Genomic DNA, 13,513 nt, shown 5'->3' with positions numbered 1-13,513 from the left:
GCGGTGCGCACTCGGAGCGGGAGCGCCGACTGTCCAACTACGCCCGTATTTTGGCGGAAAACTTGGCTCGACCCGCGAGCCGCGGTGGCGGCGCTCACGAGTAATTTAAAAAGTTTCTGCTCCATGACACGCCGCGATAACAAATTATCCCCGCTCCATTATCCGCAAACGCGATTATGATAAGAAAGAACTGGGAGAAGTTTAATGCGCTGGGCGGCCTGCTCGCTCGCGAAATCTCAGCTCGCAGCGACGGACCGAGCAACCGACCGACTGCCGCTTGTCGGCCCTTACATTGCCACTTAGCGCCTCTCGGGCCGTCGCGAGCACTCGTCGGCAGGACTCTGCGCAGCTGGCTCTCGCGGCCTGGCCTTTAATTGCGCGCCTGGCTGATATCGCAATCCGTGCGAAAATCGCAGCGGAGTCCGCGCGCTAGACACAAGCCTGTAGTAATGCAAATTATGCGGCATAATTTCCGCTGTCAGCCCGCTCGACCATATCCGCTGGATGAGAGGTATTTGGCCGAGGTTCCGTCCGCCGACTGATGTTCAGGCCGCGCCTTGCATTCCAAATGCGCTTCATCTCAGAGACGCGCTCCAGCTCCTCCAGGCAGCTCTCGGAAATAGAATTTTTAACATGCAAGCCCGCCAGCCGGCGAGGAAGCGCGCAGCCGCCAAAAGCAGCGCTCGTTCGTTTGCCACCGCCCGATGATGTATTTGCTGCTTCTGGCACTGCCTTTAAATAATCATTTGGCATGTATCCCGCTCGCGGCCAACTAATCTCGATACCGCGCACAGCAGCGTCCAGGCTGCGGCAGCCTATCTACTAGGCGATGCTGGCCCGTTACGGCGTATTCGCGCTCGACTATTGTTCGAGGCATCGAACCGAGCCAGGCGAGCGCCAGCAGTGTGCAGCCGTCCTCGCTGCTTTCCATGCAATTCATTTGGCTGCGTGCTGCGCCCAGTCGCAGGTCTCATCTGGGTTTGGTTTGGCGTCGGCGTTCGAACGTCGTCGGCCGATGGTCGGCCAGCTCTGAATAATTCGCTCGCCGTGGCCGTGGCCGTGGCCGGCGGCTATCGAAGCCTGCAGAGGCCGGCCAGCAGCGGATACGCCGCTGCCCGGGACGCATCCAGACTCGCATAAGCTCGACAAACGAGCCATCGATGACTTGCGGTCGGTCAACCGGACCGGATTCCAATTAGCCTCTGCTCGGAATCGCTGGCGTTCGTTGTTTTCGTTTTCCGGCCAATCCTCCGCGAGCCCCAGCAATCTTTCACCTGCTCCACGTTCTCGTTGGCCAGCCATGCTTTTGCAGCCCAAGCAGCTCTGCTCGCTGAATATTTAAAAGCCCGCGCAAAGTTGCCCGCACCATCAAGGGGCCGCCGCCGCCAGTCTGCTGTGTCCGTGCTCGTTCGCGCCACTCGAAAATGTTGTAGGTTCTATTCGTCCTGGCACTGCAGCCGCAAAATTTGCGACAGACGGAGGCAGCGAGCGCTGAAAGTAGACGCGCGGCTGGCAATTCAAGCTGGTGAATATTCACGCAGGGCGCGACGGACAAATGATGTTTTCAAAATCAAATTATCGGATAATTAATGCTTCTTGACGGATGTAAACGAGAGGGTAGTCGAACGCTGGCAATTATCCGGCTCGCGAGTAGCGCCAATGCGATTAATTAAACAAACGTTAGGAGAAGTTGTCGACGAGAAATACGAGAACGAGGCGCTCGAGACACGATCTCGTGCATATTAGCGGAAACCCAGTCCTCTTCTCTGCAAAGGAATTCCCTCTCGCACTTTCCACCCCTAACAAGATTCACATTTTCCAATTATATTTTTCACTTACCTACGATAATTCACACAAAATGCAAGACAGCATAGTGACCTACTTGGAGCGTCGTAGACATTTATGATCCATCGACTCGTGATAAAGAAATATGCAATGCAGGTAGACGGAGACACTTGTTTTATAATCCTGCCACTCGATCTTTTTCCAATCTTACACTGAAATTATCGCAACGTAACGTAGTTCTTCTTCTAACTTTCTTTTACACATGAGATACACCGAGCCTCTTCGTGCTGTACAATCTTAGATACTACAAATCAAAACAATGTTTTAATAGCTGTTTTCAGCGGGTTTCCCTCTTCAACAATTTGCGCTACTTTATACGCGAATGTTTGAGCAAATTTCTTTCCCATGCCGTTTGTCGCAGAATGATACCGAAGTGAACACTACGCTTCGCGACATTATTTTTCTAGAAATTCTGAAAATCTGCGCTTTTGAATTGTGAACCACCATCTGTCACGCACTCTAACAGGGAAGTCGGAGACGCGAAAGTAACGTTCTAAATTCTTCCATCGCTCCGTATGATTGTGTACTACCGTTTAAACTTATAATTTCTGGTCATTTTCTATATGCATCAATTACAATTAAATACACATTTCCATAAAATGAACTTAAAAAATCGCAACGAATGCGGGCCCGTGCTTTGCGTGGTCGAGACCCATATAATTAATGGTGTGATTGCCGGTTTCGAAAAATCAAAGAACTTGACATCCCAATTTTTCGGTAGTCGAGTCGCAACGCGCGATGTAGCTTGATATACTTCATCAAAGCTATATATTAAATTGTCAGCTCTTACTTATTATTATTGAATAAATAAATAATCATTTGAACTAACGGAAATACGGGGCTCGTGAGTCAATTAACTTTATCAATTAAATTGTCAACTAACCAGGTAAGGCGAAAATCGAATAGAAAAGTAAGATATTTAATTAAAATAATAAATACAAGTTAAGGCATAAGAGTGTACGCGTAGCATGTACGTAAGTTTAAAAAAATTCAAATGTACGCAAGTTCAGGTGAAAAACAAGCCAGAGCTGAAAAAGAACACGCTCTTATCTACGTCAGCCGCCGTTAGAGTTTGCATTTTGAAAGCGAAACAAAAGTAAACGTTCTCCAACTAAAAGTCATAGCGGTACTAGAGAAATAGCGAGCATTACTTCGAATACCTTAGTGAACGTTATCGAGAAGACAAAGTGAACGGCCTTTTAAAAATTAACCAAGACTCTAACTGCACATTATTTATTAGATTCCGTTTTTAGTCGTGTCCATCGTTTCATGACATTTATAGTTTGTATGACCGAAAGAGCCTGTTTTCATTTATGCAAATCGACCGCACGAATTAATTCTACAAATTAAAGAATTGAAAAAATGTAACCAGGCTCGACAGACGAAACTTATATAGTTTATACTTAGTGTAATACTCAGAGACATTCGATAGACGGTTTCACGAAAATAGGAGGAAATATTATCAATTTTACCAAGTAATTTGTCACACGGTTTCACGATGTTCGTTTATTATTGAGTATGAAATATGCTGAAAGTGCAAAGGCAGCGGTCATGCTCTGCATACTTGCGCAAAAACGCTAAAATCAGCAGATTTTTGTGAAATATACAACTGAACCGGACACACAGTATAGAATTGTTCGTGTGTGACTTGTAAAAGATGCAACAAAGTAGACCATTCCATCAATTATTACCCTATTTCGAACTATGATCAAAGACCACGAAACATAATTTCGAGTTAGTGAAAATATTAGCTAGTCTTACTACGAACAATAAACGCAACGGTTATAATAACAGGAATATATTAATTCAGTTTATTCTTTATAGATAGTCTCGATAATGCGTCGTAGTTTGCGTTATAGCCTCCGATTTAACATATGCTATTTTTTATCTGAAACCTGATAAATCATATTTGAAAAGGATTATCTGTCGTTAGTGGAATCCCTTTCTCAGTATCAGTACTAAAGCTTTGTTACCCATTCGTAAAATAAATTCTTTTCCAAAAAGAATATAATAAGAGCGTTTCGCCCCGAACAAAAGTATTTTCCTGTTCAATTCGTTTATCTATCCTAAGACGCCAACACCATCGGTTTTTCTGTGTCGTATTTATATCAATGTTTCTTTGTTTAATAGATAGTATAACGAACTTAACTATTTTGATTTATCTTTAAAAATTAATTAATCTCAGAAATGATGCTAATTCCTTATAATTTTTTTATTACGGTATGTTAATCGTAGCGGTTCCGTTGAATTTTACTCTATGCAAGCCCTCTTTATTTTTGACAAATTTCCATACTTCTAATTTAACCTAGATACACTTACATTTTCCCCTTATGAAAAATTATCAAGATACGCTATCGCGTCATCGTTCCCCCTTAAACATTCATCCATCTATTTTCTATCCATCTACAGAAACAAACGAATAGCCCTTTTAATGCGTTCATATACAGTGCCGCTTACGCACTTTTACCCCCCCACGGGCAAAATCAGTCTAACTTCAAAGTTTTATATCCCTGGTAGAAATTAACGTACAGAGACGCGCGTGGGTGCGTTTGAAAGGTCTTTCGGAGAGATTTCAAATGATATGATTCACGGTTGCCATCGATTATTTTTTTAAATTTTGCAACAATTATGCAAAATTGAAAATTCTGAAATTTTTTTATTATTTTTGACAATTAGCCAATTTTGGAAAAAAAATAGTACGAAAATTTGAAGTACACCATTTTTTAGCTATTACCAAGCCCTATCTGAATCACTCATCAAAAATTTATTTTCGTCAAATATGACGCGCGCACGGGCATTTTTTCCTGGAAGTGAGTTTTTTTCAACATTTTTTATCTCCATCAAATTGTAACAATCGAAAAAAATTTATAGGAGAAAAAATGTTTGTTTTTTCACGTAGAATACTGCAATAATTTTTTTTTTGGTTTTTCGAAAAAATTTTTTTTTCGGTTTTTTTCAATTTTTTTTTCTCACAGTCGGTACGCTAAAAAGATGAGAAACCACAAAAAAAAATTTTTTTCCACCCATTCAATAATACTACATAACAAGTATCGTAAATTACATAAAAAAAAAATCTTTTTTTTTTTCGACCTTGAAAAATAATTTAAACCGAAAAAAGAAATTTTTCGAAAAACCAAAAAAAAAATTATTCCAGTATTCTACGTGAAACAACAAACATTTTTTCTCCTATAAATTTTTTTCGATTGTTACAATTTGACGGAGATAAAAAATGTTGAAAAAAACTGTCACTTCCAGGAAAAAATGTCCGTGCGCGCGTCATATTTGACGAAAATAAATTTTTGATGAGTGATTCAGATAGGGCTTGGTAATAGCTAAAAAATGGTGTACTTCAAATTTTCGTACGATTTTTTTTCCAAAATTGGCTAATTGTCAAAAATAATAAAAAAATTTCAGAATTTTCAATTTTGCATAATTGTTGCAAAATTTAAAAAAACAATCGATGGCAACCGTGAATCATATCGTTTGAAAGCTCTCCGAAAGACCTTTCAAACGCACCCACGCGCGTCTCTGTATGTTAATTTCTACCAGAGATATAAAACTTTGAAGTTAGACTGATTTTGTCCGTGGGGGGGTAAAAGTGCGTGAGCGGCACTGTATTTGAATAATCCCATATGCGTTTTAATTGCTAATAATTTTGAACATTTTTCATCAACTGCGAATTGCAAATAAGCATAGTCTGAAGTCCATATTTCGGAAAACATGCGTTCACCTTGTAGCATAGCAAAAGTATCATCGATTGTATACAATGGAATGAGATACGAATTAATTGTCATTTTTTAATCGAATTTAAAATACGAATGTCTCCATTATTTTTGAAAACTGGTACGATCAACGTGGCTCTTCTTCTCACGTCGACTAATTAACCCAATTTAACCAACCTATCGATCTCTTTTTCTATGGTCTTATATTTTCTTTTGAATAAACTTTCTTCTTTTGTTATAAATTCCCTGATCAACCCTTGATTAAAATCATATTCAAACACTGATCTGCATCTTTTTCAACATTTCGCTAACCTTATTTATAGTTATGAATGGTGATTACTGTAAAGATTTCGTCGAATTTTTTTTTTAATCTCTCACCTACATTCTATGCGTTAATTTTGTTCAATTAAGTTTATAGTTTTCGTAAAATCTCAAGAGTTATCATTTGAATACAACTAGCGATTACCTTCCCAACAATAATGATCTAACCCCTGGTAAAACAACACGTTCTAATATATTTTTCCTATCTCAAAACTAAACAGTCATATTCAATAATTTTTCTATAGATTTCAAAACACTATTATCGTAAACTTCAACTTGCTCTCCATGTTCACAATTTTACAATTTGTTAAATGCGTATAATCATAGTCTTGCGAAATAACCGCGAGGATAGGTATCTGCATCGATTTTCATTCCCACATTATATCAGTGATTTTTACATTGATAAACATCGACTTACCATCTATTTTATTTTCAGTTGTCACCTGATTGCCAAAAAATAAATACTTATTATAGGCTCGTTTAAAAAAAAATCGCGCTTGTTTGCTAATTACGGGTCTGCTTGGCTGCATAATGAACATGCTTCGGCCTCGTATTTGGACGTTTCTCTTTGATGTATCATCGTAATTTTGCATTGAACTCGATCCTAATTTATTTTTTATGTCAAATATGCATGTATACTCCTCGAATCGGTATTCTTTATTGATGTGAATTGGATTGTCACAACAGTAACATTTTACGCGAAAAATATCTTCTATTATCAGCTATTGCCAGCTGACGCATGGCATGTTCTGAACGCCTATTCGTACTTTTATTTTTTTCATTATGCAACGTAAAATTAAATGCGAAAATATTTTTTACGTATAATACTTAAAATACTTGCAATGAAGAAAAAAAAATCAAATATACAAAAATACTACGAAACAAGTATCGGTTTGTGACAAATGCAGAAACTAAGTGGAAAGATTAGGAGGAAGATGTGGTGCTGACGAGCAGGTAGAGCTGAGAAAGAGCCAGAGGGGGAGAGAGAGAGAGAGTATGGCCGTTGCAGTGCAGCGTCGGGGCGTTTAGTCGTCTGCGGCAATTAAGCGATCGATCAGAGGCGGATGGTAACGAAGCGCGTCCCACGGCGCAGGGTCCACGGTCCATCTAGCGCGAGCTATGCAGCGAGGATGTGCGACAGCAGTCGAGATATTCCGACAGTCTGCTATATAGCTGCTGCCGCCTGTCACGTAATCCCAACTATTTTACTGCGCGATCCCCGCAATCTGCATCTGGCGGTGCGGGCTGCCTTTGAGCTCCAAGCTCCGGCTCGGGCGGACGCGACGTCGCCTCATCAGTGTGCACGCGCTCGATTCGCCAAGCAGCGCGGCTCGAGGCGAGGACGAGCATCGCCGCGCGCGACTGCCACGATCCCGCTGATCGCCGAGCTCGCCCCGGTCACTTGGGCTCGCGGTACGCGTTCGGCGCGACGACCCCATTACCGGCGCGCACACGCGGCTGGCGCTGCGATTTGGGCAGGTTGCCGCGTCGCGCGTCACGCGTAGTGCGTCGTGTTTCCACAAAAATCAAACCACTTTGCTCCGTGGCTTTTCCACGCGATGCACCTGGCCGCTAGCGGCCGGCCAGTCGTGCAGGTGCAGCTTCCGCGGCTTGTTCGCAGTTCCGGGCCGGACGTCCAGCGGCCCTCGGAGTTTCGGCCCCTGTTGCTCTGCTCTCCTTCCAATGCTCAATTGACGCCAACGGTGCTCCGCTTAGCCTCGAACGCCTGCCAAGAGTGCTCGTGCGCCCAGCTGTTCTGCCCCACGAACGAGCCGTCTTGTTCCTCTCCTCGCCACTTCTCCAGAACAATCCAGACTGCTCAGCCCGCTCGTGCGCGTTTGTGCGCCGCCACGCGCAGTCGCGTTAGCTTTTAAAAGTTGATTTGCCTTTTGCTGCGAGATCCAAACTATGTTGCAATTATTTGTAACTTACCAACCGTTGTATTGCGTACGCTGGCCGGATACTCCAAATTCTTGTGCGATACCGGAAAAGTTTAAAATTTAAGGGGACGACATTCTACCTGACTTTCAAACGAAATAGGCCACTACCGCACTCATAAACCTTTCTCTTTAGGCGGAACACCGATCGTCGCTACTGCTACATATTATCCAAATAAGTGTGCGATCAAGCTATATTCTCGAGCTTAACGGAGTACAAAGCTAGCATGCTCGCTTTTCGAGAATGTCTATATTTTATTTTTGTACGCTATATTAATGCATTTTAATAAGTAAATGTTCTGTAAGAAACTCCTTTTATTGAAATTCACCAGTCCTTTTATTTTTCGGTACATGCACTTATATTGTTTTTCAACAACGCAAAGTATATATCGACCAGGGATTCTTATATTCGAGCAAATTATCATTCCCTTTAGTTTAAATCTTTCCGAATATTATTCCTGAAAAAAAGAACTTGCTTACGTTCGATGGTACGCCATACTTTCAGTCACAGCGTCAAGTACAGAATGAAATCTACAGTTCATGTAAGGCCGCATGCATGCACTATTCCATGCTGCCAATAATTCAATTCAATTAGATACAATAGGTATGTCATATCTGCTCGAAGTCAATCCAACCATTCTCAAAACCATTCTTTCAAAATTAATTAGTTATGGTTATCACGAATTATTACTCGATGTACTTTTTCTGATGAAGCAGCACCGTATTTAGCGTTTCTCGTCACGTGGCCCCTTGCCCGTGGTCCATACCCGCAAAGCCTGTGGGAAATGAAATTTCCTGAGTCTGTTAGAAGAGAGAGATGAAAATTTGGTCCATTTCGTGGCTGGAAATTCTGGTGGTTTGACGAGCTCACTCATTACTTTTTGTAACGTCAAATGTTGGGAGCCGTCAACATTTGAATTGAAAATTGAAATGTCGATGTAAGTACTTGCGTGTGAGTATTTTTATAGATATAGTGAAAGGAATGAAATCCTGATAAAAAGAAAACTCATTTTACAAGATATCTGCTTGACACACCGGGAAAATCTTTTTCAGACAAGCAGAGGATAACGTATAAGTGATAAGAAGAAAATCCTCGATTAAGAAAAAGGTTTCTTTTACCTGTCCTAGGAAGATTTTTGTAGAATCATCATCAATTGAAATACATGTTGTAATAAGAGCTCGAAAAGTGTGTTTTTCCGGGGCTGTTGCTGCTTTCTTTCAATAGGTAAACGAGGCGAGGAGGCGAAGCGAGCACAGGGCATTCGCATGCATTTGCTGCAAGAGACATCTTTGACATAGTGCAGCTGCTTCGTTTTGCCTGAAGCATTCCCTCCGAGGATTTTGCCTCGCCCTCCAGTCTTTCATCCCCTCTAGTTTCAGGCTTGCTTAAACACTTTCAGCGGTTGCCATCCCGGTTGTGCGGCACCGCAGCGACGCCGGCGATCCACAAAGTCGTTGAACTTGCTCATCCCTCGAATTGTAAGGCGAAAAAAGTTTATGTGCCCACTGAATAAATTTCCTTTGCCGTCTGACCCACCAATACGCTTGCCGGAACTAATATCTGAAAAACTTGATCGACCGGAAAATATCATTCAAGTAGCTCGTTGCTTTTAGAGTCCAGGCTAATTTTTCATTTTGCTTACTTCCATCGGTTTCTCGCCAACTTCTCAATGCTTCGTTATTTTTATTATTCACATCTACTTTATTGCTTGTCATTCACATAACAGGTGCCATACGAAACAATCAATCATTTCTACGTACACTCGTTCACCACAATAAACTATGTCGAGAATCTATCACTCACAGATATGTATACTGAAATCTACGTATATTCCAAATGTTCTCACTCATATGCAGCTTAGTTGAATTCCTATGATCTTCCGCGATAATATGTGTTTAACCTTCATCATTCACATCAATTCAGAAAAATACATTTCAATTTAAGTCTAAATGTAAACTAATCCTGTCATTTTTTATTTATAAATTTTTCAAATTTAAAGCTTGTTTGCAATAAATCTAGAATTATCGAACTCTTGATTATGATTGACTGAGCTTTTATGTTTAGGCAATTGACTTTGATATTCTTTTTATAAAAAAATCCTTTCTTTGTCTTTTTATAAAAAAACAAATCCTTTTATTATCCTATTCTATATAAAAAAAAGTGATGTCCTACAAACGGAAGGCAGTTTATTAGTCACGTGGATTGCTATTAAGTGTTAGTATGTATGGGTATATGTACGTGTTTTGAACTTTGTGCATACAATATATTATTAGCACAGCAGGTGACATATTCAGCAAATTGATGCTAATAAGTATCTCGAATCATTTTACATTGATTTTATATTTTTTAATTAAGTGAATAAAAAATAAGTGAGACACTTTGTAGACAATAACAAAAATAACGCCCACATTCATTCAATGGTTTGACTTTAAAATAATATGATAAATTAATTTGAATGCTCTTAATAAATTACATTTATTTTTAGGTCATAAATTTATTGAATATCTCTGTTACAAAATTTAGTTTTGAATAAACATCATTAAAGATGAGAGAAACATAAATCTATAAATTATTTTATAAATGAAATACTGTGATCTAATTTCGGCTCATGTGGTCCAGTAATTTATTAAAAAACGTTTTTGAAATTAAACTTATTAAAATGTAAAATAATCATAAAATTCTTACGGATAAATAGATAAAAAATAATATGTTTATTGTTGCAAGTGAAAATTATGAAATAGTTTGCGTAAAGTACTGCTCCAAATCAGTTAAAACCTAATAATGGAAACATGTTAATATGAAGATTTCCTATAAAAAGTTTTAAATCGTAGATGAATATATTAAAAAATAAGGAATATTAAATTGTCAGGCGCAGTTGATAGTACCAGGTATTTAGAAAGAGACAAAGGAGAAAGGAACTTGATAAATCGCCTATTATCTATCGCTAATTAGCTAACATCTAAAGATCTGCTACATTATCGCTATTTTGTTTTGAAATTATAACTAAATGTGTGAATATTAATGTAATTGGATTTTTATTTATGAATTAATATTGATGGATATTAAGCATGTTAATTAAAGCAGAGAAATATTTTATATATGACGTATTTTATAACAGCACGGTTTATTTTATAAGTTTTCATTTGATTTAAACATGAAATTTAATCCTTTTTTCCTTTCCTTTTATTATAAAAAGCAGATAAGAAAAAGCAGGTGAGTCTGAAAGTGAAACCAGTTTATTTATGATCTGACTGACTAAACTAAGATCAGGATGGTTGGATTGCTATCTGTGTAACAACATGTATGCGTATAGAAGTAAACTTAACACGCGAGTAGACTTCTGTAAATACCTCGAGCCTAGAGACTATTTTGAAATCACTTTTGTAGTTGCAATTAAAAACTGTAATTATAATAAAAATTGTTAAATTACAATTTTTAGTTGCTTATAACTACAAAATTGGTTTTATTTGAATAAATTTGTCTGAATGTATGTAAAGTTGAAAATATCACGGATGAATAAATGAAATATGAGAGTAAAATTGATTGCTAAAAGTGAAAATTTTGAAATTTATTTCGTGAAAAGCATTGCGTCAAATGAGATGAAACTGATTTCCTATATTCTTATTAAGAAAATATATCTATTGATATGAGAATATTGCACAAAAGATTTTGAATCGTAGATAAATATGTTAAACAATAAAGGAAATGAATTAGGCACAGCTGTTCAATTTATTTAGAAAAAGAAAATGGAGTGACGAACTTAGTGCGCTTATCATTACCTGTAGCTATAAACACGTAAAAATTTTTATTTTTTAAGGTTATTAGATTTAAAATTATAACTAAATAAACAAATATAAACTTAATTGGATTTTTATTTGCTAATTACAGTTAATGGATAATGAGCACGTCAAATCGTAGAATTGTTTGACGTATATAGTGTATTTTTGAATTGTTGATTTCGTCTATAAATAGATTTGATTTGATACAAGCACATGAAACCGAATATTAGTACAAATGAAAGATGAGCACATGAAGCACGTTTGACGACATTAGTTGAGTCAATAGACGCAGTTTCGCAAAGACAAAAAGTCAATATTTTTCATTAATTTTGTTTTCTCGCTTTTCCAAATTGAATTTCCAAACGATTTCAAGAATAATAATAATAATAATAATAACAATAATAATAGTAATAATAATAATAATAATGATAATGATAATAATAATAATAAAAATAAATAGGAGAAATATATGTATAAAATATAGTTTGAGGACAGAGCGGAAACTGACAGCGTAATTAAAATGAAGCACGATTGGTAACGAGATGCATTAGATCTCGTGACCTGTCGATGACACCTCGGCCAGGAAACCAATTGTTGGTCGACCGGGCTTACGCCTTGCCGCTATATGTTGCTTAGCTGTTATAGAGTTGATGGTTCAATGTAGCATCTCGTGGTTTCATAAATACAAAGAGAGTAACGCGATAAAAATGTTAGGCAAGCGACTAGAAAATATAAAATTGGATAATGAAAATCTACAACGTGAAAAAGAGAATATGCTCGGCGTGGTTGAGCAAGTAGAATAAAATAAGTGTACAAGACCCACTGTGCATTGCAATAGTCCAGAAGTTACGGAGGAAGAGCCGTTAAGGTCATCCGGGGTTTCGCTCCTGTTCCCATCGGCCACAGGTTCAGTGCGTGTCACTCATTGTCGCAGTAACCTGAATTTCACTCGGTGAATTAATTGCTTCACCCTTGACTGATAAGAAGCAACGAGAAAACAAATCTTCACCCGCCACAGAGACAATTAGTGAGAGCAGAAGAAGGAAAGTAAGGATTAGAGAGAGAAAGAAAGGGTTTTTCTCTTCCGCTCTTGCGATTCATTAGGTAGACTTTTTCGTTAGCAGTTTTCTTGTTCTTGCTACAAAAAGAGGAATTCGTAAAAGCAGACTTTCCACCATGATTATTGAACGATTTCCAAATGTTTGACGGCTGTCTCAGTATTTTATTTTGTCAAAAAAGCTTCTAGTTCTTGAGTATTTTAATGGTACAAGCAGGTGTGCTCTCAAGTCAATCTCGTTGTTGCGATGGGGAGTGCAATTTTTGCAGAGCTGCAAGCCACTGGAATCGGTGCGAAAATCGTGCATGAATTTTCTCACAGATATCAGAATTTCTTTCTCACAAAACGTAAGAATAAAAGAATAGAGAAGCGCAAGTGTATTCGTTGAGGAGAATATAAAACGCAAGATTTTGGAAATAAAATAGTTTTTCATAAGATAGATATACTTGTATAAATGGAATTGTTAGTGGAGATTCGATATCTGCAAAAGTTGACGAAACGACATAAAATTTAATAAATGATGCCAGCAGTGTCTAGTTGATGCTGGTGCATGCTTTGGTTGGCATTAAGATTCGAATGATCATCTCGATTGTAGATTAGACGCGCGATAGCGACAGCTTAGAGTTACCGCTGTCAAATTGACAGAGAAAGCTCCCTGTTATCGTGATTCGGTCCAGCTGCCAAGCCGGGAGCGTGATTTCACTTACGAGAGCCTCAACATCCACGACAAGCCGGCCGTCGATGAGAGGCTTCATCGTTGACGGTTCGCCACTATTAATCTCACTGTTCGCTCCTCTATTTTGTCGACCTATTTGCCAATTCAAATATCTCTGTAGTTTTGCAAAACTAAA

The sequence above is a fragment of the Phymastichus coffea genome, unplaced genomic scaffold (genome assembly GCF_024137745.1).
Source record: "Phymastichus coffea isolate CEN01 unplaced genomic scaffold, Cenicafe_Pcof_1.1 PCOF00020, whole genome shotgun sequence".
Classification (NCBI taxonomy): domain Eukaryota; kingdom Metazoa; phylum Arthropoda; class Insecta; order Hymenoptera; family Eulophidae; genus Phymastichus; species Phymastichus coffea.
Note: the sequence above shows the minus strand (reverse complement) of the source record.